Raw genomic sequence first — 26,369 nt, 5'->3', positions numbered from 1 at the left:
AATTGACAACTTTAATAAAAAATTTTGTAGCTTCGCAGTTGTCAATATCAGGAAGGACTTTTGTAACTACAGCAATTATATATCATGACGGCCCTTCAATATCATCAGGACATTACACAGCTTATTTAAAGTCTAGAAATGGCTGGTCATTCTGTAATGATTCTGTTGTAATTTTCAAAAAAAAATTGCCGTATGACCTTAAAAACTCTTACCTGGTGTTTTTAAAACCAAAATTTTAGGAAAATAATCTCGGGATATGATCTGTGGAATTTCAAGAAGTTCTAATGGCTCCTACACAATTTGGCCTTGAGGATAAGTGTAGTTCAGAGACATAACTTCTAATCATAGGATTGGACATCATGGACATGTATGTGCAGTTTAAATGAGTTCAGAAAAACTGTTTCTTTTCATAAGCTAATTAAAGCAGCCAATCAAAACATGGAGTAGAGGGAATGTAAGTTAACCTAACCCTGGGCGTAGTTCGCGGAGCCGCACTCCGCGGAGCTACGCGAAGACGCAGTTGCACTCCGCGAACTTCACGTAGCTCCGCGGACATGCGTAGTAGCTTGCTAGACCCGTTCGCGCGCCGTTTTTCGTCTTCGGGAGCGCGGTGCGCGTGTTCGGGGCGCTGCCTGCATGCTCGAGATAGCTGTGTGTTAGACATGTTGGGGAACTCATCTTCTCGTTCGCACTGCCAAAGTGCGTGATCGCGTCAAATATCGCGCGAACTTACCCCGGCGCACGCGATAATGTTATTCAGCGCGCGAGAACTACGCTACGCACCGGATCGCGGAGTAATCGACAGCTTCGCGTTCTCCGTAGAACGCGGAGTTGCCAAAACTCCGCAAGCTCCGCGAACGGAGCGTAGTTCTTCGCCCAGTCTGCAATGCTGTCTACTGTTTTACATTACTTTGTGATTAAAAGTGATGTAGAGAATTAAATAATTGTAGTACTCATAGAGGTAGTGTAAGTCTGCTTCATATTAAGCAGTATCAGTGTCATACGAAATGTAGAACATGACTGAGCAAGAAGGGGAAGATATTACTATTCCAGGATTGTGAAAATGATCTTCAACATTTTAATTCTGAAAGTTGCGGGAATGCCAAATGATGGGATTGGTTAACAAGAAATCCAAGAGTTATACATGGCTCTGACAAAATTTGGCCTTGTGGAATCTTGTGGTAGAGAGCAAGAAGTCATTTATTGTATGTAACATGTTTTTAAAAAAAACGATGGAGATTTTCTTTCAGAAACTGGTGGGCTGAAAGTAATAACAGCACAAAAGAGTATAAGCTATTCATAGGACATCCTTGGACGTCATGGAAAGTAAGTTAACTTTAAGGAGTTCTGATTTTTGATTTCTGATCTTGTATGGGTTTTTTAAACACAATCATTTTGATTGTGTTTTTTTTTCCCCGCTGTTACATGATGAATACCTTCAAGTCACTGTTTTTAGTGAATTTTGATACATTCTGAGAACAGCAAAAATAAACCATTTAACATGTATAATTAATTCTGTAATGTTTCCATTTATGATGTATATGTAGAACTGTGTAGAAGGCATGGAGAAGGTGAGGCTTCTGTAAGTGTCAAAGTTGTTGCATGCAGTGCTGCACTTCTGCGTATTCTTTGATATGCTAGACTACATCTGCACAATGAGATACCTAAGCAAAGGAAACAGAAGTGATGTGATTGTGAAATGAGCAAAATAAATTGCATGTATTTCAATTACATCACCTGTGTTTCCTATCATTACGAATCACATTGTGCAGATCAAGTTTAGGTCTGTCCAGGGAAACATAGGAGGTTTGGACTTTGTTGAAGATTGCAGTGGACATGACTCACTTCATTGGTAGACCTTCACATGTATTATGTCTTCTATTCTCTTCAACAACTTGAAATTTCATCTGCAACCCTGAGTAGGCCTCACCTGAAACAAAACTCTGGATAGTAGACATCTTATTGGCATCCTGAAGCAATTATTTTAAATTTTAGTGTCTTGCGACACTTTTCTGAGACAACAGCAATGCAAAAGATGCACCATGTTTTAAGATAGGCCTCACTTCATCTGCATCAAGATAGTGTTACTTTAAAATGTATATCTTTAGGACTGTGTAGCTTCTGTAAGTGTCAAAGTTATTGAAAAACTGTTTGTCCTTCAATCTTTGCCCTTGTCTTTTGTAATTTTTCAATACATGTTTTTATATTTTTCAAATGTTTGTTCTCTCTTTCACAGATTGAAAGTATAAAAATAAAAAGTGAGGAATTTAACGACAATTATAAGGTAAGTATTTTGTACTCTTTTCGTTACATTTCTATCACATTGAACTACTATTAGTTCCACTGCTTCATTTCTTTAATCCTCAGTTTCCTGCCTTTGCTACTTCCCTCATTCCTTTCTCTATTACCTACTTACTCAACTCCTTCCACTTTTTTTCTCAGTCCCTCTCTTTTCATAGTTCCTCACTCTTGTTCACTCACTCCGTCTCTATTACTCTATTACTCTTAGTGTCTTTGACTGATCACTGTATCACTATTTGTTCATAATGCTTTCTCTGTGTAGTTGAAGCACACTAAGGGGCATATTATGAATGCAGCCAATAAAATTATTGCTCTTTTTATTGGCAGAAAACTGGTGCAAAAGCGGCTTTAGCGGCAGTTTTCTGCCGCAAAAGCAGCTTTAGCGACACATTTCTGCCTATAAAAGCTGCAAAACTTTTATTGCCTATGTTGATAATATGCCCCTATGTTATTTACATTAGGGCTATATTGTCCAGTATAACAATCAAAATTGCTCTCCAAAGACACCAGGCAAAGCAGACGCTCCCTCAAACAGATCACCAAGCGCAATTTACCCTACTTACAATCTAGCCTGTTCTCTGTCGAGACTTTAGCAATCTTTAGAGCACAAGATAAGATTTTTTTACATGGAAGAGCCATACGTATTGCAATTCTACTTAAGAAACAAGCATTGGCATAGACAATAGGTCTCGCCTTTGGGACCTTATACGTGTTTAGCCATGCAACAGTTGATGTTGCTGCACCAAGGATATTATGCTGCATAACTAAAGACTTAGAAGGTCCAAAAGTCGATACCTATTGGCTATGCCAATGCTTGTTTTTCTTTCACTTCGTTATCTATTTTGTTTTTCACAATTATACCATCTTCTGTCTGTTCTTTGGTAAATAGATCTATTAAATAGTATCTCTTCTTTACTACCTATAGCTGTCTTTCTTGAAACATCACTCTCTGTTTACTTTCCTTATACTTACTCTTTTTTTTAAAAAAGTTTTTTTTTGGTTAGCTCCCGGTACGCGTACCGGGAAGCTAAACCGGAAGCGAACCAAAAGAAATAGAGCTTGCCAGAGTGCTAAACATTCTAGCAATTTTTTTGGAAAGGGAAGGTAGTTCTGAAAAGAACTTTTTTTTTTATATTTTTGTTGTTTTATATTTTTTTTGTATTTTTTGAACATTTTTTGTTTTTTTTGTATTTTTTGAACGATTTTATATTTTTTTGGGGTTTTTTTGGGGGGGGGGAACAACAAAAAACAGGCGTTGAAAAGGGCTCAACAGGAGCAAAAAAAAATTACTGGGGGCGGTTAGGGCAATTATGATTGTCATAAGCCAGGTTGATGGCATTAATACTCATGTTACCACATGATATCAACGCACCACAGTGCATACAAGTATGTTTCATGTGCCCAAAATTCTCTTGGATGTTTGGCACAGTTTCCCGTGCCTCTGCTGGTGTCAATGATATTGACGATGTTGACCTGGCCACAGGAGTTGCTGTTGGGTTTTGTTCCATATCCCGTATTTCCGCCCGGCTGTAATTAAGTGGATGCTTCCTGGTCATGTGCCGATGCATGGTATAGTTCCCATAGCTATACTTTTTATCAGTCCCTCTTGATAATTTCTCTTTGCAGATGAGGCAGGTCACATACCTCGCATTCACTTTCTTTTGCCCTGGAGGGATTGAATAAAACTGCCAGATGAAACTGGCTTTCCTATGGGAAACCCGGGGCACCTCTTCCAAGAACTGTGGTTCTTCTCCCTCCTCTTCCTCCATTTCTTCCTCTTCCTCCTCAGTGTTGGTCATCACCTGGGGAGGTGGTCCTCTCTTCCCATGAGGAGGTGGAGGTGGTGGTGGGGGTCCACCAGCTGAAGCAACTACTGAAGCCATTTCTGATATACTAATGAAGGTCTTCCTCTCACAATGATGAAAGTCAGAGTGAGGAAAGAAGGAGGGGTTTTCATCATTTGGGAAAAACAATACTTCTCAACCAATGAAAAGTGTTATTTTTAGGTCACCTGACCTAGCCTTCCATAATTATGAAACTAAAAGTGAAATGAACCAATGAAAAGCTTTATTAACAAGTCACATGACTCTAACTTTCATGTTACGCGCTGCGGAACGCTCCCCGGTTAGCTTCCGGTTCGCTGCGCTTCGCGCCTCGGTCCGCGCCCGGGGACACTTCCGGGTGCGCTAACGCAGTACGTCACAAGACGCATTTCGCGGCAACGCGATACGTCGCGCTTTCGCGCCGCGGATCGCTTCCGGGGAGTTGCGTTTCGCGCCTCGGTCCGCGCCCCGGGGCACTTCCGGGTGCGCTAACGCAGTACGTCATAAGACGCATTACGCGGCAACGCGATACCGTAACTATGTTGATTTGTTACCGGTTCGCGGACCGGATCGCGGAATCGAATTGAGCTAACGGGAAGCTTCCCGGTTCGCGGACCGGGAGCGAAACAAAAAAAATATTAAAAAAAAATTATTAATAAACATATAAAATATATTTTTGGATTTAAAGAAGAATACATTTTACAGCTGTAGATATTAGCTTTTAAAAAACCAATGAAATTCACTGAAAAAACCATAGGTTATAGACCATATATAGTTAGGAATTAGCATTTACAAAACCTTGAAAATTCACTGAAAAAACCATAGGTTATAGACCATATATAGTTAGGAATTAGCATTTAAAAAACCTTATTTTACTCACACAAAACCATTGAAATTCCATATATAGTTAGTTGCACTAACTATATATCGCGCACCCGCAATCCACTGCTGATCATGTCACATATTACATCATTCATGACATGGTCAGTGACATCACTGATGACATCACTGATGACATCTCAAATGACATCACTGATGACATCACTGATGACATCTCAAATGACATCACTGATTACATCACTGATGACATCTCATTTGACATTACTGATCACATCACTGATGACATCATTCATGTGATAATACGATGAACCTCTTCAGACTCTAATATAACCTTATATACACTCAGTGTAAACAGACACTCACAGACTGTCACTCATCCATGGAGTTACTTACACACCTAGTCAGTCATGCAAAGAATCAATCACAGCTCCATTTTCACAACTATACAGTTATACACACCTTACTTATTCAAACATATACTAAAACATATGTACTCACTTATACAATCCTGGATACAAGTGCACAATGATGCATACAGCCACTCACACATTCACTGGCTCTTATGGACAGTTATTTATATATGTCAAGTCTCACATGTACGGTATTTTACATATGTACTTACTTTGACATGTAGCACTGAGATATCTATTCACTCACCAATACAGTCATGCACACAGTCAACCGCCCATACAGCTGTTTCCACATGCACTTTTGAACCCATACATCTATGCACAGAGTCATACACTTCCCAGCCACCCACACACACACTCAGTCTCCCATACAAATGCTTGGGCAACCAATCAATAACTTATATAGTTACTCATATAGCTACTGATCAACACATGCAGCAGTTTACAGAACAACAGACATAATGATGCACAAATTAAGACAGTTTAGTCACTAACCCATGCACTCAGTGAGACACATTTAACCACTCACTCATACAGTCAGTCATGCACCTACTAAATCCTTCGTCCAGACACTTATACATCCACTCATTCTTAAATATGTAAGACATATTTTAACTTTACAGAAAAATACAGTCACTGGATGTTGTCATCAGCGATGTCATCAGTGATGTCATTTGAGATGTCATCAGTGATGTCATCAGTGATGTCATTTGAGATGTCATCAGTGATGTCATCAGTGATGTCACTGACCATGTCATGAATGATGTAATATGTGACATGATCAGCAGTGGATTGCGGGTGCGCGATATATAGTTAGTACAACTAACTATATATGGAATTTCATTGGTTTTGTGTGAGTAAAATAAGGTTTTTTAAATGCTAATTCCTAACTATATATGGTGTATAACCTATGGTTTTTTCAGTGAATTTTCAAGGTTTTGTAAATGCTAATTCCTAACTATATATGGTCTATAACCTATGGTTTTTTCAGTGAATTTCAATGGTTTTTTAAAAGCTAATATCTATAGCTGTAAAATGTATTCTTCTTTAAATCCAAAAATATATTTTATATGTTTATTAATAAAAAAATTTAAATATTTTTTTTGTTTCGCTCCCGGTCCGCTAACCGGGAAGCTTTCCGTTAGCTCAAATAGATGCCGCGACCCGGTCCGCGAACCGATAAGAAATCAACATAGTGACGGTATCGCGTTGCCGCGTAATGCGTCTTATGACGTACTGCGTTAGCGCACCCGGAAGTGCCCCGGGGCGCGGACCGAGGCGCAAAACGCAGCTCCCCGGAAGCGATCCGCGGCGCGGCGCGAAAGCGCGACGTATCGCGTTGCCGCGAAATGCGTCTTGTGAGGTATCGCGTTAGCGCACCCGGAAGTGTCCCGGGGCGCGGACCGCGGCGCGAAGGGGAGCGACCCGGAAGCTAACCGGGGAGCGTTCCGCAGCGCGTAACATGAGCGTGAGAGGTCATGTGACTTGTTAATAGAACTTTTCATTGGTTCATTTCATTTTTGGTTTCATAATGATGGAAAGCTAGGTCAGGTGACCTAAAAATAACACTTTTCATTGGTTGAGAAGTATTGTTTTTCCCAAATGAGGAAAACCCCTCCTTCTTTCCTCACTCTGACTTTCATCATTGTGAGAGGAAGACCTTTTTTGATCATCTAGAAATGGCAAGTCTTGTAGCTGCAGCTGGTGCACCCCCACCACCACCTCCACCTCCTCATGGGAAGAGAGGACCACCTCCCCAGGTGATTACCAACACTGAGGAGGAAGATGAAGAAATGGATGAGGAGGGAGAAGAACCACAATTCCTGGAAGAGTTGCCCCGGGTTTCCAGAAAGAAAGCCAGTTTCATCTGGCAGTTTTTTTCGATGCCTCGTGGACAAAAAAAAGTCAACGCGAGGTATGTCACCTGCCTCATATGCAAGGAACAATTGTCCAGAGGGACGGACAAAAAATACAGTTATGGTAATCACACCATGCATAGGCACATGACGAGGAAACATCCCCTAAATTACAGCCGGGCGGAATTAAGGGATATGCTGGACAATCCTAGACCAACTCCTGTGGCCAGACCAACAATACCGGTTTCTTTAACACCAGAGGAGGCACGGGAAACTGTGCCAAATATCCAACAAAATTTTGGGCATATGATACATTTATGTATGCACTGTCGTGCATTATTAGCTTGTGGCAACATGAGCATCAATGCACTCAACCTTGCATATGAACACCATGATTGCCCTAACCGCCCCCAGTAATTTTTTTTTGCTCCTGTTGAGCCCTTTTCAACGCCTGTTTTTTGTTGTTTCCCCCCCCCAAAAAAACCAAAAAAAATATAAAATCGTTCAAAAAATACAAAAAAAACAAAAAATGTTCAAAAAATACAAAAAAATATAAAACAACAAAAATATAAAAAAAAAGTTCTTTTCAGAACTACCTTCCCTTTCAAAAAAAATTGCTACAATGTTTAGCACTCTGGCAAGCTCTATTTCTTTTGGTTCGCTCCCGGGTTAGCTTCCCGGTACGCGGACCGGGAGCTAACCCAAAATTTATTTTTTTTTTTTTAAAAGTGTAAGTATAAGGAAAGTAAACAGAGAGTGATGTTAAAAGAAAGACAGCTATAGGGAGTAAAGAAGAGATACTGTTTAATAGATCTATTTACCGAAGAAAAGACAGAAGAGGGTATAATTGTGAAAAACAAAATAGATAACGAAGTGAAAGAAAAACAAGCATTGGCATAGCCAATAGGTCTCGCCTTTGGGACCTTCTAAGTATTTAGTTATGCAGCATAATATCCTTGGTGCAGCAACATCAACTGTTGCATGGCTAAACACGTATAAGGTCCCAAAGGCGAGACCTATTGTCTATGCCAATGCTTGTTTCTTAAGTAGTGTTGCAATACGTCTGACTCTTCCTTGTGAAAAGATCTTATCTTGTGCTCTAAAGATTGCTAAAGTCTCGACAGAGAACAGGCTAGGCTGTAAGTAGGGTAAATTGCGCTTGGTGATCTGTTTGAGGGAGCGTCTGCTTTGCCTGGTGTCTTTGGAGAGCAATTTTGATTGGTATACTGGACAATGTTAGTTTTATTGGTCCAGTAGACAATTAAACTGCTGCATGACCACACTGTGTGATCCTGGGCACACTTTACAAATCCTACCTACCATCCAGCGGCTGAAGTGCAAATTGTAAAACCTGATAGCTGGGCACAATTACAGTGTCATTGCAGGCACACCCTGTGTGATCTTGGACATTTATCACATCTCAAAGTACTTTTAAATGCTTGAGCTTGGGATAAACCCTAGAAAAATACTCTCATGCATTTGACCTACCCAGGTGTTTGCTGCTACGTGCTTGATAAGAAATAATGCAACACACAATTGCAACTCCTGTGCCCCTTCCAAATAAACACTAGAAATCAGAGTTGTAATTAGTCTCTAGAATGAGTAAGATGCCCTCCAGACTCCACTTGAAAGCAGGGGTGTATAGTTTGAGGGGAGTGAGGGGGGGGGCGAGGGAGGCATGCAATACTTTAACGCAGGTAAAAGTGTCCAAAGTCACACCATCTGCCCACTAAAGAGCGGCTCGCAGTGGCCGGCTGGCCCGGCTGATTAGGGGAGCTGTTGGTGCCGAGCCTGGTGGGGCAGGTCCCAGCTGTGCTCTGCCGGGCTGCAGGCAGCTCAGTTATTAGGCAGCTGGTGGCGTGGGGACCACTGCTATTCCGTCTGTAATGTGCCCGAGCCTCCTGGCAGGCGGGGGGATCACAAGAGCGACCGCTCCCACCCTCGGAGGCTAATTAATTGGCAGAACAAGAGCGCATTAAGGCGGATATAGGAGGGAGCCCTGTGCTGGCACCTTCTGAGTGTATGAGCTAAAGGCAGGTGGTTGTGTGTTTCAAATGCCTCTCAGACTACAAAACGCAGCGAATGCTACGTCCAAATCTGAAATTAGGAGTGCTCGTGTGCACGTGCCTAGGTATGTCTATCTAAGTGTGTGTGCTTCATAGTAATAGTCTATGTGTCACTGCATCTTAGACTGTGTGCCACTTTAAACATGTAACAGTGTGAGGGTATGCACTACTGCGCTTGTGAGTCACGCTGTTTGCGAGTGGGTTTGTACCTGACAATTACTGACCTTGCAGTTGTGTGTGACTCACTCTGTGTCTGTGCCACTTTATGCGTGTGCATTTAACCTTGAGTGCCTGTGTATGTGGAGCGTGATGTACTGCGTGTGTGTGCGCGTGTGTGTACAGCGAGTTACTGTATGTGGCCTACTGTGAGTGTGCGTGTGTGAGCCACTGTGTTTGTGTGCGTGTCCCACGCTGTGCTGTGTATCTATCTATGTTTGTTAGTGTGTGTGTGCTGCTGTGTAGGTACCACTGTATGTGTAAGCGGGTGCTGGAGTGTATAGACAAACACACGTGAATCCTCAGTTTGTATGCAATGTACGTCACACGTAATTTACGGTCCTGTTCCGCTTTATTTTATTTTGATTGCAGTATAAAAAATGCTTGTTTATATTAGACTGGGGAATACAAACAGGAATCTAGTCTTCAAAGGGAGAGCTGCATGCCAATGTAGAACAAGCACCGGCCAGCTTATAACCCTACTCTGCGATGTTCTTGACTCCCATGCCATTGTTCACCATTTGAGTGAAGTCATGACCCCGCCTACCGAGCGGGGTAAGAAATGCTGTTCACAAGTGTGGTTGTAGCTGTCTGGGCACTTAAATATGTTGCAGCTGTCACGTTACTTAAAAACATTGTGAGAGCCTAAGTAAAACTAGAGTGAATTATCGCATGGCATTTTATGTACAGCCCTAATGCTGCTGCGGCAGAATGGCACCATGTCCTGGAAATACAATAACAGAGACCAGAGCGTCTGTAAATGTCCATGAATCGGGCACCACGCTGAGCCAGGGAAACACTCGAACGATAACAAGGAGAAACACGAGAGATGGCCTGCGGCCGTCAAAGTGAAAGTACGGCCGGCGGAGGAGAAATGCGACACGGCGGGCAGGGGAGGGGCGGAGCGGGGAGAGCGGCATGAGGGTGTGAAGCAGCAGGGGCCTGAGACGAGGCCGCCTTGCCTTTGATGTGGTAATGCGAGGCAAGCGGCTGGTGGCATTGTGCACGCGCTTTCACGTGCACTGGAAGAAATCTCCTGGGAATCGCCTGATCTCGGTAAGCTCTGTTTAAGCCGCAATAGATCGAGCTCCCGCTCTCAATGCGCACATGCGCATTGAGATAGGTCGCTCGACCTAAAAAAGAGAGTATAACATTAACAAAGAAGAGTTTCTTGGAGAATGTGAGTGAATGTTCAAAATAAGATTAAAACATGGGGAATAACAGAGAGAAAAAATAGAAAACAGAAAACAAAAAATAACAGAAAAAGATTAATTGAAACAGCAAAGAAATGTAAGTAACATAGAGCCATATCATCAACATAGGCAATAAAAGTTTTGCAGCTTTTATTGGCAGAAATGTGTCGCTAAAGCTGCTTTTGCGGCAGAAAACTGCCACTAAAACTACTTTTGCACCAGTTTTCTGCCAATAAAAACAGCAATAATTTTATTGGCTGTGTTCATAATATGCCCCTTAGTGTGCTTCAACTACACAGAGAAAGCATTATGAACAAATAGTGATACAGTGATCAGTCAAAGACACTAAGAGTAATAGAGACGGAGTGAGTGAACAAGAGTGAGGAACTATGAGAAGAGAGGGACTGAGAAAAAGAGTGGAAGGAGTTGAGTAAGTAGGTAATAGAGAAAGGAATGAGGGAAGTAGCAAAGGTAGGAAACTGAGGATTAAAGAAATGAAGCAGTGGAACTAATAGTAGTTCAATGTGATAGAAATGTAACGAAAAGAGTACAAAATATTTACCTTATAATTGTCGTTAAATTACTCACTTTTTGTTTTTATACTTTCAATCTGTGAAAGAGAGAACAAACATTTGAAAAATATTAAAACATGTATTTAAAAATTACAAAAGACAAGGGCAAAGATTGAAGGACAAACAGTTTTTCAACAACTTTGACACTTACAGAAGCTTCTGCTTCTCCAGGCCCCCTACACAGTCCTAAAGATATACATTTTAAACTAACAGTATCTTGATGCAGATGAAGTGAGGCCTATCTTAAAACATGGTGCATATTTTGCATTGCTGTTGTTTCAGAAAAGTGTCGCAAGACACTAAAATTTTAAATAATTGCTTCAGGATGCCAATAAGATGTCTACTATCCAGAAGTTTGTTTGAGGTGAGGCCTACTCAGGGTTGCAGATGAGATTTACACTTGTTGAAGTATACAGAGGAGATAATATCTGTGAAAGTCTACCAATGAAGTGAGTCATGTCCACTGCACTCTTCAACAAAGTACAAACCTCCTATGTTTCCCTGGACAGACCTAAACTTGATCTGCACAATGTGATTCGTAATGATAGGAAACACAGGTGATGTAATTGAAATACGTGCAATTTATTTTGCTCATTTCTCAATCACATCACTTGCGTTTCCTTTGCTTAGGTATCTCATTGTGCAGATGTAGTCTAGCATATGAAAGAATACGCAGAAGTGCAGCACTGTATGCAACACCTTTGACACTTACAGAAGCCTCACCTTCTCCATGCCTCCTACACAGTTCTACATGTACATCATAAATGCAAACAGTACAGAATTAATTATACATGTTAAATGGTTTATTTTTGCTGTTCTCAGAATGTATCAAAATTCACTAAAAACAGTGACTTAAAGGTATTCATCATATAACAGCGGGAAAAAAAAAACACAATCAAAATGATTGTGTTTAAAAAACCCATACAACATCAGAAATCAGAATTCAGAACTCCTTAAAGTTAACTTACTTTCCATGACGTCCAAGGATGTCCTATGAACAGCTTACACTCTTTTGTGCTGTTATTACTTTCAGCCCGCCACTTTCTGAAAGAAAATCTCCATCGTTTTTAAAAACACGTTACATGCAATAAATGACTTCTTGCTCTCTACCACAAGTTTCCTCAAGGCCAAATCTGGTCAGAGCCATTTATAACTCTTGGATTTCTTGTAAGCCAATCCCGTCATTTGGAATTTACGCAACTTTCAGAATTAAAATGTTGAAGATCATTTTCACAATCCTGGAATAGTAATATCTTCCCCTTCTTGCTCAGTCATGTTCTACATTTCCTATGACACTGATACTGCTTACTATGAAGCAGACTTACACTACCTCTATGACTACTACAATTATTTAATTCTCTACATCACTTTTAATCACAAAGCAATGTAAAACAGTAGACAGCATTGCAGACTTACATTCCCTCTACTCCATGTTTTGATTGGCTGCTTCAATTAGCTTATAAAAAGAAACAGTTTTTCTGAACTCATTCAAAGTGCACGTATTTCTCCATGACGTCCAGTCCTATGGTTAGAAGTTATGTCTCTGAACTATACTTATCCTCAAGGCCAAATTGTGTATGAGCCATTAGAACTTCTTGAAATTCCACAGAGCACATCCCGAGATTACTTCCCTAAAATTTTGGTTTTAAAAACACCAGGTAAGAGTTTTTAAGGTCATACGGCAATTTTTTTTTGAAAATTAAAACAGAATCATTGCAGAATGACCAGCCATTTCTAGACTTTAAATAAGCTGTGTAATGTCCTGATGTTATTGAAGGGCCGTCATGATATATAATTGCTGCAGTTACAGAAGTCCTTCCTGATATTGACAACTGCGAAGCTACAAAATTTTTAATTAAAGTTGTCAATTTTGTTCCATCAGGCCTACATCGTTGGAACATTAAAATGACGTACTGGCCATATGTTCGTATAAATAATGTGGACATCATTTCAGATTTACATTGGCTACACTCCATGTTGTGATCAGCTGCTTTTACTAGCTTATTAAAAGAGACTGATTTACTGTCTGGCAAAGTTAAATATATAAATCTTTCTGAGTCTACACTAGTAGTACTTGATACCATACAGTTCTCGCAGTCATGCTGCCATTGATAAGAAAGCCCAAACAGCTGATCTACATCTACACCTTCAGCATGTAATACATCAAGCATGTACATTAAAAACTCCTGACAATCTTGCTGAATATTTTGAGAGAATTGTGTTTGGCCTGAACATCTGTCTAACAGATTTCGAATTTCAGACACACTTTCAATGTTTCTTCTATCAGTGCTACATTTCTCTAACACAGAATTTAACAAACTGCAAAATCTTTGATCAGAATTGACCACAATCTCTTCTTTTACATTTTCTAGAGAAAACAAAACATTAACCACTACATTAGCATAGCAGTTGACACCAGAACTGTTTTCAAATTGAAAACCAACAACATCTTCAACAGTATCCTTTTTGTTTCTGCTTGTAATTTTAGGTTCATTGACTTTTTGTCTTTTTGCTACAACCTCCCCAGTATTGGTCACATTTCTTCGTTTCCGGCCTACCACACGTTTCTGAAACAAAGGATACTGAGGCAAATGTGGCGCATACTCTCTTCTTAACCTATTGTATTCCATAACACAATCTAGATCTGCACAAATGTTTGTGACATCACACTCAATCAAGTACAATCCCGATAAAGTTCTAACTCGTGACAATGCCACATATGCCATACCCTCCTTGAACACAGAACTGCCAATATTCACCAATGCACTGTCTACACTTAAACCTTGCGATTTATGGATTGTCACCGCATATGCCAAGCAAACAGGAAACTGCTTACGGCGAACATATAAGTCTTTTACAAGCAAAAATCTAGCAGAACAACGAGCAATTAGCTGTACTTCCTCAATGCCATCAAATTTAATTTTTAAAAATTCAATTCCATCTCTATTTCTGTATTTCACAAAATCAACAACATTACCCATTGATCCATTTACCAGACCTCTTTCAACATGTAAATTCCTTCTTAAAATTATACGGCAGTTCAAGCACACATTCAGAGTCTTTTCAAAACCTGCAGTTTTAGATATACTCTTCTCTAATGAATCCAATTTTGTTTTCAGATTCTCAGACAAAATAATTGTTGATCCCATATGCTCTACTCTGTCAATAGCTTCCAGTTTCACAATCTCTTGCTTTTCTAAATGCACCATTTTGTTGTTAAATTTGGCACATTCTGCAAGAGTTGGCATCAAACATATTCCAGATTTCTTCTCAGTAATTTTCTGAAAAATATTCTCAGGCACAACATCTTGTTCTGGATATAAATTTGACAGTAATCGTGCATGTAAAGCTTCTTTCCCATGCTCGGTCACTTTTCCAATTCTAACATCTTGTAGAATAGTCTTGTAAACTTCATCCTTCGCCTGACGCATATTTTCATGCAGTTCAGCATATTTGAAGTTTAACCATATATTGACGTTGCCAATGCTGCCTAGGCACTTCCTGGTATCTCCATGCGTGAGCATTTTGAACACAGGTTGCCCTTTCACTGGTGTCAGCTGCAGAAGATCTCCGAAAACAATGATGTGTTTGCCACCAAATAACACATCATACTCTGTTTTGAGAACTTCTTGCATCCTCAAATGCACAAAGGCAAGCATGACATTGGAAACCATGCTTACTTCGTCAATGATAAGAAGTTTCATTTTTCTCAAGATTCTTGAAACTTCAAAACAACCATCTCCAGATAGCTTGTGATATTGTAATTTGTTGTCATTCTCCACTGGCAGCATCAGTAAACGATGTAAAGTAATCCCTTTAATATTATGTGCTGCCAGTCCAGTTGGAGCAGTGACAACACAAGACAGCGATGACTCTGTCCTTTCCTGCAAATAGCATGAAATTGCTTTAATGAGGAAACTTTTTCCAGTTCCCGCTTCTCCACTCACGTACAGTCGGACAGGCTTCAACGATGTACATGAGCACTCTTTCTTATCATGACTTAATCCATGATCAATTTGCATGGTAACTTCGTCATATATTTTCCTCTGCTCAACGTTGAGTTGTCTTTCCAACTCTTCTAAGTTAACCGCATCCTCTTGAGCATGTGCCATGGCTCTTTCCACTTCATTCATAGCAGTGGCAGCTTCATTTTCGATAACAGGTCCTCCTAGTGGATCCTGACTCAATGAAGCAGAACTCTGACTGTCCTGAGAACTGTCTCTGGCAATCTCAGCTGCAATCGTTGCTTCCTGCTCAATTTCCGCATTCAACATTTCTACATATTTGGGAAAAGCAGGACATTCTATGGTCTCCTTGGCGGCATTGAAAGAGTCTTCGTAACAGAGGAAATCTCCAAGCAGTTCCTCTTCTGCACGCCAAGGCTTGAAAAGTTGCAAAAGTGCTAAATAGAAAAACTCCTTTTTTTCAGGAGATTCGCCACTCAATTTTCGATGGTTTACCAAGTGGCATTTTCTTTGCTTGACCAGACATCCCTCACTTCCTATTACAGCATACACTCCTTTCTCAGTATCTTCTTTGATGTTCCTCTTGAATATGTAATTTTGAAGAACCTCATACAGACAAACATTCTCGAGGTGAATGCTTCGATTTGGATAATATGTATCCAACATGTTGGTCTTCAAAATGTCGGTACTGTTTGGCTCCTTTTCCGCCAAATACTCAATTTCCCGCACAGGTTTGAGAACTCGATTACGCGTTGCAGCAAGACCAAGACTCGCCCAAACGATACTCCTGGACTTGGCATAGAGACTTGCTGAAGACAACCGGTCAGAACATTCGTACGCTCCGATTTCTCGATGCGACAACATCTTCAGACTGAAACTGTACAACTTCTTGCTGAGGCTCTTTTCATGGGAAATGTCCTCCCACATATCCTTCAATTCTGTCTTCTCTTTTTTGGTGATGTAAGACGTCACATACCGAGCCACAGCCATACAGTTATCAGCCACAAACTGTATATCCATGTTAGCATTCCACATGGACAAAATCACCGGGTTGTAGTCGTTGATGTACTTGGACTCTTCGTTCCTCTTCAAATTGTAAGTGTTTTTAGGTGATTTCTTCATGACATTGTGTCGCAGCGAAGACATCAAACTGTTTACTCTTCCTTTATAAATCACCGGTCGTGGAAAGCCGAAACGACATTTAGTGTAGAACTTGTCCTTGTTTCGGAATTTACGACGGCAGTACTTTCCACATCGATGGCTTTGGAAACGCAGAACTTTTTCTCTTAGGCTTTTCTTCTCCTTTGCGTTTGGAACAGCACACGTAGAATACTGTTGGATGAAACTCATCACTGAGTCTTCTGGATCCGTTCCAAATTTAGGTGCATCCTTGATCCACAGCAACATATGTATATGAGGAGCACCTCTTGCTTGGTACTCCTTTCTCCAGAAGAAATCCAACACCTCTCCAATAGGTGGATTCTTCTTATTCATGATGAAAGACATCATAGCTTCAAATCTATGATTGAAGTACCTACATACATTGACTGGATCCAAAGAGCACAGTTCTCCGGGTGTCTTGAATTCGATGTTATCTACGTTAGCATTTGCCTCTCGTAGAAATTCAAGTAAGTCTTCCCAGCCATACTCGGCACAGCTCAGAGTGAGGAACCATGTGGGAGTACCTAAGTTCCTCAGCATACATTTTAAATCACCATGACGACGGTACCAGTACTCATTAGTACCACGCTGACACGCCATGAGATTAATCAGGTGAGAATCCAAAATACTATCTTGGACATTGACTTTATCCATAAAGTCACTTGCCGAGATGTTTTGCATGTGTATACCACTTTTCAAGATGTGGTTCACTGCATATGACAGTCCAGACAGATCGCTTTCAAACAGGAGATGAAACAAATAAGGAATGCATTGTCGAAACCTAGCATCTCCTGCATACAATCGCAAAGTCCGGTATTCAGAAGCAGGAATTTGATGAGGTCGCTCATCATATCTTCCTCCCTGACCTGTTGGAAAAAGCTGTGGGAAACACCGAGCTTCCAAACTTTCCTCCCAAACACTAATGGGACTCCCTTTGGCTTGTTTCATTTGAAACAACTCAATAGCATTCCCCATGACTTCCTTGGAATGCAAAGGATGAACACTATAATGTTCATATATTTCTTCACTAGTAGAGGGTTCTACTTTCTCAATTTGACCAGCACACAAATCGCTATCCTCTTCCTCACTTACTTCCTCTTCTGCAACATATACATTCTTATAGTATTTATTATTTTTTTTCAAATACAATGTTGCCTTTTTAACTTTCCTAACATCTACTAAATCTTGCCATATTTTCTTATTCTTTGTCGGAACCCCATTAACTAAGATAACCAGAGGTTCCTCTTCCACTTTTTCTACTCCAATTGTGTTAATGTTTTTCTTCAAATCTAGAGGCAAATAAACAACTCTTCCCTTTAATCCTCTCTGTAAATCTGATGGAGGCAATTTCCCTGTCTTTGGCTCCATTCTTACAATAGCCTGAAAGGGATGGATACTTTGAATCAAAATAGATTCATAAGTATTTAAATCCTTCAATTCAGAAGGAATCTCAACCAATTCCAGATTATTATGAACTGCTCTAGCAGGCATCTGGTTTTGATTTAATTTGCAAGAACAATAAGTACACACACGTTGATCCAATCCCAAATCAAAACAATTTTCTACCATCAAGTATGTTGCAAAATCCTTCCATTCACTATTATTTTCCCTTTCACTTTTTGCATATAAATCCACTAACTTAGTCTGATTCTTATAATAAGTGCGTCGACAACACACACAAGTGAAATTAGGCCTCTCACTTGATTTCACCTCAAACGTCGCAATTTCCCTCTGGAAATTATCTGTACTGGAAACCTGTACACTATCTTCCACATGACCCTCTTCTTCTTGCTCAATTTCAACATTCTCCTCTTTACTTCCAAAGTAACAAAACTCAATTTCTTCACATATATTCTTCACATCTATTTCAGAACCATGCAAAAGAGCAGCGCATAATTGTTTAAGCATAATTGCTGGACTCTTAGCATAATACAACATTCTAACTAATTTCCTCCATTTGTTATGATGCACTGCTAGCATCCTGAAATGATGAAAAACACTCTGGCATACTCTCCTGGAAAGACAAGCCAGTGAATGTCCATGCAAACCTGTCACTTCTCTTACTCTGCAAGGATCTAATTCTTGCAACAACATCATTTTCTGCTTCAAACTTTTCTTATTAAATGACCGTACAAAATCACAAAGCAAATTGATGGAATCCTGTCGCACACTGCAAATACTACTACACTTCCAGGTGTACACAGGACCCTTAGCACGTCTTCCTAAAACCTCATTACCTAACACCTCTTCTGCCTCTGTTGTCACAAGTTTTTCTTTTTCAACTGGACAACCATCTTTCACTTCATAAGCACGACCACTGGTGTCAACTGCATGCACCAAATCATTATCCTGGAAATAACTCTCCTCATTAAAAAATGACTCACAGCTTGAACTATGCATCCATTCTCCAGAAAAAACTTCACAAAAATTACTACGATTAACTATTCTCTTCCATCTACTATTTCTTTTGAAATCAAAAATTGCCTTGTTTAGCTTCCTAATTCTATTGATTATCAAAATAAATAACTTACGTTTAATTTCAAATGCCTGATCAATAACTTTCTCAACTTTTTTTTTTGTCTTATAAAAAACCAGTTTCTGTTGACCTTTCTTAATATTTTTTAACAAATTGCCAATTATCCTGTTCCGGAACATTCGTTTACGAATCTCCCTAAACTGTTGTTTCCTTCTACTATCATGCACAGAGTTATCTCTTGCTCTAGCAGTAACATTTTTCATTGGCCTTTCCTTTCCATTTGATTTCCTTCTCGTTTTATGGACTGAAACATTTTCTGTAGTAATATTTTTTTTACTACACATATTTCTTATAAATTGTTTTGTGCTCTTACCCGGTGCTTTCTTCGTGACTTGACAAATCTTTTTGTTAGAGGACTGCTGCGTATTTTTTTTCACCTGCTGTCTTTGACGTTTTGCAGCCTTTCTCTGTCTTTCTATTGTAGGCATGGTGAAATCTTGAAATGATCTGCAGTTGAATCTGTGGAAAAATATAATAAATAATGTTATTAACCATTATTACCAAACAGTAAATCAGTAACAGTGATCAAAAACTTAACACACTACTTGACATTTTAATTAGAAGATTTTTTAGTCGTTGGCAAATTTACAATACAGAAATACCAGAAAAGAAATGACATTTATATTTATGTTACCTATGCTATTTTATATGTGAATCTGATCTAATTTTATGAGCATATTTTAATATTTTATTGAAGACACTACACATAACCTGCTTTTGAAGGTGTCTTTATTTTTAAATTAAACGGTTTACCTTTTTACTTTTTATTAATTATAAATTTTAAAAATAAATGTTTATAGTTCCAAAGGCTCAAGCAGGTCAGCTTCCCATCCTATATCATATAATTCGGACAAATCTGCATCCTCATCACGCTCTTCTTCATCCTCAGGATTTAAATCATCCAAGGGATCAACATCCACTGATGTTTCAATTACAAGTTCAATGATGAGGTCAAAATCAACTGATTGCAGATTGTCGCTCATGTTGAGGTTGTCTTTATCTTTAAAGAAAGATAACAACAATGAGATGTTGCAGAGTAAGAGACAAATCTCACAGATTATAATAGTAAAATTGTTTAACAAGAGTAACATTTTGCAGCTATTATTTAGCCATGTCCAGCGATGCTGAGCAGGTGAAGCCTATGTCTAATCTTTCACTGAACAGGGCTTGGATAAGCCTCACCGACTCTGTGTCCCCTGCACATACTTAAATGTAAAGGGGCAGATTTATGTTAAATGGCACATCCCCAGGCATGCACCAGTTAACGTGCACCACTGCTCTGCCACCCATGGTGTGCCGCATTTACAATCAGATAGGAGAAACCTGCGTCAAAACCCTGCGCCTGCTTGAAGCAGGCATAGGTCTTGACGCAACATTGTGGAGATGGTGCACCCCTGAGCCTTGCTGGAGCTGCATCGCACTTGCGATACAACTCCAGCAATGCGCCACCTTAACGGCACAGATGCGTCAAGCATCTGTGCCGTTTTTGCCCCATGCTGCGCCGCATTGTAAATGCAGCACACCATGGGTGGCGGAACAGCGGCGCAAGATGACTGGCACATCCCTGGTGATGCGCCAGTCATCATAAATCTATCCCTAAGCTTCTTATCTTGTTAGAGATGAACTGCCATATGTATCATCAAAATATTTTGCATTTCCTAAATAGCGAATTTTAAGGAATAAATAGCGATTCTTTACCATTCCTAATTTGCGATGAGCAAATTGCTAATTGCAAGTTACCCATTCATTTCCATGGGCTAGGAGGCTCATAGGAATGAAGGTTTAATTTGCGATTAGCAATTTGCTCATCACAAATTAGGAATTTTTCCAAGGGTGCAGGGGTGTCTCAAGAACACCCTGCTGCACCCCTGAAAAAGAAATTTGGAGGCATATGGCACAAATACATGCCCTAAGGGCATGTGTTGGCGTCATATGGGACCTTTTGTTTTTTTTAAAAAAAGCTTTTTGAAAAGAATTCGCAAATTACCACAAACTAGAAGTTGGTGGTAGTTTCCAAATCCTTAATATCATTTTTTACATATTTTTTGTTTGATACATTGCATTTAAGGAATCGTAAAATTTGCAAATCCTTCAGTGCAATCGCAAAATAAGGAATAGCAAATTTTGAATTAAGGACATTTTAAGTCATTTCCATATGTGCAGTGTTTTGAAATTATGATTTGAAAATCGTTTTTGGGGAAAAGTAATGGTTTGCAAATTTATGACAAGGACATAATGGTGTATGCTTCTCTATAAGGCATTTCAGTGTCTCTGATGTCATTTTTCCCATATTACATTATAAGACCTTTCCCCATGGAGCACATTCCTTGTAAATATGCTCCCACCTGAGCATGGCGAATTTAGATTTTGACTGTTTGAGTCACATAACCATGTTAAAAGTGACCCAAAAAAATTGCAAACGTTTTAAAAAAACACATTCATGTGTCTTAAGGACATTTTAAGTCATTTCCCCATGGACAGTGTTTTCTAAGTGGCGCAAAAGAGGCATACACCTATCATAAATCTGTCCCTAGCATTTTAAATGATTAATTCAGGATGACAATAAGATGTGGCCTATCCAGAGGTTTGTTTAAGGTGAGGCCTACTCAGGATTGCAGATTAAAGTTACGCTTGATGAAGAATACAGAGGACATAATACATGTAAAGCTCTACCAATGAAGTAAGTGATGTCAACTTCATTGCGCCAGTCATCATAAATGTATCCCTAAGCTTCTTATCTTCTTAGACATCAACCGCCATATGTATCATATAACTATTTTGCATTTCCAAAATAGCGAATTTTAAGGAATAAATAGCGATTCTTTACCATTCCAAATTTGCGATGAGCAAATTGCTAATTGCAAATTACCCATTCATTTCCATGGGCTAGGAGGCTCATATAAATGAAGGTGCAATTTGCGATTAACAATTTGCTCATCGCAAATTAGGAATTTTTCCAAAGCTGCAGGGGTGTCTCAATAACACCCTGCTGCACCCCTAAAAAAGAAATTTGGGGGCATATGGCGCACATAAATTTTAACAACATTCCTTTACCTCAAAAACGATTTTCAAATCATAATTTCAAAACACTGCACATGGGAAAATTACTTAAAATGTCCTTAAGACACACAAAAGCGTTTTTTGATTGCCTTTGCAGCATGTTTGTATCACTTTTAACATGGCTATGTAACACAAACATTCAAAATCTAAATTTGCCATGCACAGGTGGGAGCATATTTACAAGCAATTTGCGCCACAGACAAAGGTCTTACACTAAAATGGGAAAAATAACATCAGGGACAGTCAATTGCCTTATAAAGAAGCATACACCATTATGTCCTTGTCATAAATTTAAAAACAATTCCTTTTCCCCAAAAACGATTTTCAAATCATAATTTCAAAACACTGCACATGGGAAAATGACTTAAAATGTCCTTAAGACACATGAAAGCGTTTTTTGATTGCCTTTCCAGCATGGTTGGGTCACTTTTAACATGGCTATGTAACACAAACATTTAAAATCTAAATTTACCATGCACAGGTGGGAGCATATTTACAAGCAATTTGCGCCACAGAGAAAAGTCAGGGACAGTCAATTGCCTTATAAAGAAGCATACACCATTATGTCCTTGTCATAAATTTAAAAACAATTCCTTTACCTCAAAAACGATTTTCAAATCATAATTTCAAAACACTGCACATGGGAAAATTACTTAAAATGTCCTTAAGACACATAAAAGCGTTTTTTGATTGCCTTTCCTGCATGGTTGGGTCACTTTTAACATGGCTATGTAACACAAACATTCAAAATCTAAATTTTCCATGCACAGGTGGGAGCATATTTACAAGCAATTTGCGCCACATAATTCATAATTTTCTCCTTAAAGCACACTATTCTCTAAATTAAAGAAATATTTTCTCACCTTAGCAAATACTTTGAGTTTGAAAACAGTCTCAGAAACACACCAATTTGTCTTCAGCAGAGCAAAAGGTATGCACTCCAGAGTCTGCAGCTATCAAAAGCACAGAAATGCTGTAATTCTTCACACATATTTCTCATGTCACCCAATCAAAACTCTTCCCTCACTTTTTTTCAAATGAAAACCCTTCCCCCCTCTGCCCTTTCTGTCTTTTCTGCATGGCAACCACCTCTTGGAAGACTTCTGGTGTTTGCAAGTTCACACAACTTTGTTGCAATTGAACTCTGAACTCTCAGTGCACCTGCATATCCAGTGCATTCTTTCATTTAATGATTTTTTATTGACCATTCAAAATACATCTTTCAAAGAACACATCCGTGCACCCTAACTTTCTGTTTTCAGCAATCAAAATCCACCAAGCACTGTTACTGCTTCATGAACACAGAAACTCCACAGTTTTTTTCATTTTAAACTCTCATTTTTTCAACTGCCATTTCATTGCCACACTTCATCTGACTGCAGGAGAACCTTCTCTCACCATGTTTTCTGTCTGGATTGTTGGACATAGTTATATTCACTGGGCTCAAAGGTACGTTGAAAACAGGAAATTACCTAACCTCAATTTACAAGATGTGGAAATTAAGTGGTTTGGCCACAGAGGATTAAAATGTCACCAATTGATACCATTGGTGAAAACCTTTATGCATTTGCCCAAACCTGACCTGTTAATTGTGCACTGTGGAGGTAATGACTTGGGCACTTTGACTGGTGTAGGTCTGGAAATGCTTTTAAAGGACACCTTTGAGCAATTAATGGCACTTTTTCCTCAGACTGCCTTGGTATATTCAAATATATGCCAAAGACAGAAATGGAGGTGGTCAAACCAATTTTGTCCACAAATTGAGAAGTCGAGGAAGCATGTAAACAAATCTGTTTCAGCTTACATGAGAGACCATGGAATGGGCTCCCTGTACAACAATAACTTGCGTTACTACATGCAAGATATCTACAGAGGAGATGGAGTTCACTTCTCAGATGAGGGCAACAGAGTTTTCACTCTGAATTTAAGAATGTGCATTGGTACCTACTTATAAGTACCTAAATGTACCATAAACCCAAAAGCTCTTCTCAGAGCTACCCTACATCTGATCACTCACAATTATTATTTTACTCTAACATTTTTCACTAATTTTCAACAAAGTACGCTCCCTGGGGCGCTACCCGGTACGCGAACCGGGAGCTAACCTCGCGAAATTTTTAAATTTTTTTTTTTTTTTCGTACATATGGGCCTCCTCAGCCACCCTCACAAAACCTAGGGGGTCAAGATAAGTCTACCGTGCCCCCTTCTACCCATTCTGAACATTATTTGCCCTCCATCTTGTATCTTAATTCGACCGAAACACAAAATGGTGGACTCCCGGAACGCTTAAGGTTCGCGAACCGGGGCGCTCAACGGTTCGCGTACCGGGTCGCTCTCTGGGAAGCGCACCATCAAAAAAGGTGGGAAAGTAGTTCACAGAAAAGCCACTGGAGACAATTTCACCAAATATAGATTAGCTCATACTACATACCAATCCCTACCATTTTCACAAATTTGATTGGAATTCCATTTAGTCATTTAGCCTGTAGACCTCTCTAAATACCCTGAGGTAAATTACTTCACAAAACACATCTGAAGTGTTGGAATTGACAACCAATGAAAATGTTACTTTCATTTTCTATTTTTTTTACCTGACATTTCATTGGTTATATACCTGAATATATATAAAGAAAGAGAAGAAAACACAGCCATTTTGACTACTACTTCTTGCTGTACATTTCAATAGTATTTTCACTAATTCCTTCAACTTCTTTCTAAAGGTAAGTTTTTATTTTTAAAACTGAAGTATATTGTGCACTATAAGTTAATATGGTAAACTTTTTCTGATAGATATATACTATCCCTCTGTAGTAGTTATAGATTTAGAGAGACTTCTCTGTTATAGTTATGGATGTAGTTAGGCTTCTCTTGTATAATTATGAATTTACTTACGTTAAATCACATACACTTTTTTATATTCCTACTTCCACTGTGATACTATACACTGCCCAAAGATAAATTCACTGATAAAAAATGCCTATCTAAAATTATTCCCAACATTGCCCTATCTCTACTAATATATATTTTTTTAATCCAAATTTCAGGCAAAATGGAAGGCGAAAACCAAGTTTCTTTTGAAATGGACCTGCAAGAGAGCAGCCAAGAATTGATTGATACAATTGATCAAATTGACATTGAATTTTTCGATGAAACTTGGGACAATGAACTACTGCAATGTGTACAAGCAGTAGATAACCTCCTTGCAAATGAGGACATTTTACACCCTCAGAGACTACAATGTATATTCCATGATAATTATGAAATTTCTGACAATGAAATGTTAGAAAGTTTAATAAATTATGAAACACAATCACATTAAAAAAAATGCTTAAAAAATAAAGAAAATAAAAAATAATCAACAAAAACAACAATCAATTAACATACAGCATTTGAAAAGTCTATCATTCATTTTTCATTGCAGTACGCTGCCCAGAACGCTTCCCGGTTCGCGGACCGGGCGCTCCCCACGCAAAAAAAACAAAACATTTTTTTTGTTTTTTTTGCCCCGCGGGGCCCTTTTAAAACCTTCACATTAAACCTAGGGGGTCAGGGAGGATCTAGTATGCCCCCTTATGGTCATTTTCGCCTTTGTTTTGGCCTCCTCTTGTCTCTCAATCCTACCGAGAGACAAGATGGCGGCCGCTCCGGACTGTTTAGAATGTTGACAGACACCGGAGAGCCAATCAGCTTAGCTACGCGAAGTTCCGGTACGCTTAAGGTCCGCGGACCGGAGCGTTGCCCGGAGCGCGCTTACAGATATATATCTTTTTTTAAACATTAATTTCTCAAAATCCACTGGAGCACATATATTGAGACCTAGCAAAGGCACATCGGGCTACCAGTCCCTACAATTTTGCCAAGTTTCATGGAAATCCATTCAGCCGTTCGGGCTAAAAGTGAGGCCAACCGCCCTATGGAAAACTCAATGTTAAAAACACGTTTTGGGACCCCCCTTTTTTCTCGGCCCCCCCTTGACGAAACCCCCCCAAATTTCCAAGGGCTGCTCAGAAACGAAATGTTCCATTTTCCAGAAAATTTCAGCCAATTCCGTCCACAAACGCCAAAGTTATTAGACATAGAATTTTCAAAAATCCCATAGGGAAAAAATCCTAACTATATATACCTACTGGCGACCGCCAGTAGGTAATATATATATATATAGATATATATATATATATATTGCCTACTGGCATTAGGACCCAGTTTCCATATGAAATCCGCAACATTCTATTTGGAATAACTCTGGCGTCGGTTGACGAATACACGCGAAATTCTCCAAGAAAATGGCCTGCTCCTGAAAGATAAGCAACCATTTGCTGATAATATTGCCCTATCCGGGTCTTCTTCCTCATTTCCTCAATTAGCTGAA

This window comes from Lissotriton helveticus, chromosome 10 (genome assembly GCF_964261635.1).
Source record: "Lissotriton helveticus chromosome 10, aLisHel1.1, whole genome shotgun sequence".
NCBI lineage: Eukaryota > Metazoa > Chordata > Amphibia > Caudata > Salamandridae > Lissotriton > Lissotriton helveticus.
The sequence above is the reverse complement of the archived record's forward strand: the minus strand, read 5'-3'. Positions refer to the sequence as shown.